Source organism: Silurus meridionalis, chromosome 12 (genome assembly GCF_014805685.1).
Source record: "Silurus meridionalis isolate SWU-2019-XX chromosome 12, ASM1480568v1, whole genome shotgun sequence".
Lineage (NCBI taxonomy): Eukaryota > Metazoa > Chordata > Actinopteri > Siluriformes > Siluridae > Silurus > Silurus meridionalis.
This window is the reverse complement of record NC_060895.1, coordinates 1067970-1069098: the sequence shown is the minus strand read 5'-3', so window position 1 is coordinate 1069098 and position 1129 is coordinate 1067970. Positions and strand designations below refer to the sequence as shown.

Genomic DNA, 1129 nt, shown 5'->3' with positions numbered 1-1129 from the left:
TATGATTTCTGTAGAAGGACGTCCTTCATAGTGTTCAGGTTTCAGATCGAACAGCAGTCACAATCCTGGCAGGTGAAGGACACGGTATTCGTTGTGTTTCTCAGCTAGAACCTCCTCGACCCATTTCTGTTATCAAACACTTTCCTTTTTCACTCCTGAGTCACTGCTGGATCTAAAAAGCTATTTCAGGTTTGATATTTTTACCCCATAAAACCTCCATGAACTTCTCTCAAGGCCATGGAGCCAAAACAAAGTCTCTGTTACTGCCTTGAGGTTATTTATTTGTTTGTTTGTGAAACAACACCAGTAAACATTTTTACATCCAATGTTTGAAATATCTATTTAGTTCCTATTGTCACTTACATTATAGCAGCTATAAACACTATAAAAACACTATAAAATAAAAAATAATAAAAAAACACTATATCGTTTTTTCGGCTTCTCCCGTTAGGGGGCGCCACAGCGGATCCTCCGCACGTTTGATTTGGCACATGTTTTTATGCTGGATGCCCTTCCTAACGCAACCCTCCCCAATTTATCCGGGCTTGGGACCGGCACTGAGAGTGGCTGGGGATGGTTCCCTGACCGGGAATCGAACCCGGGTCGCAGCGGTGGGAGCGCTGCGTCTTAACCACTAGACCACCAGGGGACCGAAAAACACTATATAAACACTATAAAATTCTCTGTGCTGAAAATGGGACTGGAGACTCCTTCTGTAAATGTTAATTATATCTGTTTTGTGAAGTAACTGTTACCATAGAAACAATAAAGTATTAACGTATAAAAGGTGCTTTAATACAAACCTCCGCTGCTGTCAGAGGTGTAACGTCTATTGCAGGAGTTTTAAATAGACTGGGTTATTAATAGTGGCTCTAATAAAAGACAACAATGAGCGTCAGGGTTTGTACTTGAAAGCTGCTGTGGTGTGAAAGAGAACAGCATGTGCCGGGATTGAGTTCTCGCTGTGATCTCACTGAACTCACTCTTCTAATCACTCCTAATGTTCACCATAAACGTCCCTCGATAAAGCTCATGGAGGACTTTCACAGCTTCATGACAGGCTGCTTCCATTCCCAGAGTGAGAGAGAGAGAGAGAGAGAGAGAGAGAAAGAGAGAGAGAGAGCGAGAG

At 42.5% G+C, this 1129-nt stretch overlaps 1 non-coding gene across 1 annotated transcript; it reads right to left on the bottom strand.

The window, feature by feature from the left end:
* Nucleotides 1-577: 577 nt before the first annotated feature.
* Nucleotides 578-650, bottom strand: trnag-ccc. The gene has a single exon. It is a non-coding gene; the product is annotated as a tRNA-Gly (tRNA).
* Between the last annotated feature and the right edge of the window lie 479 nt (nt 651-1129).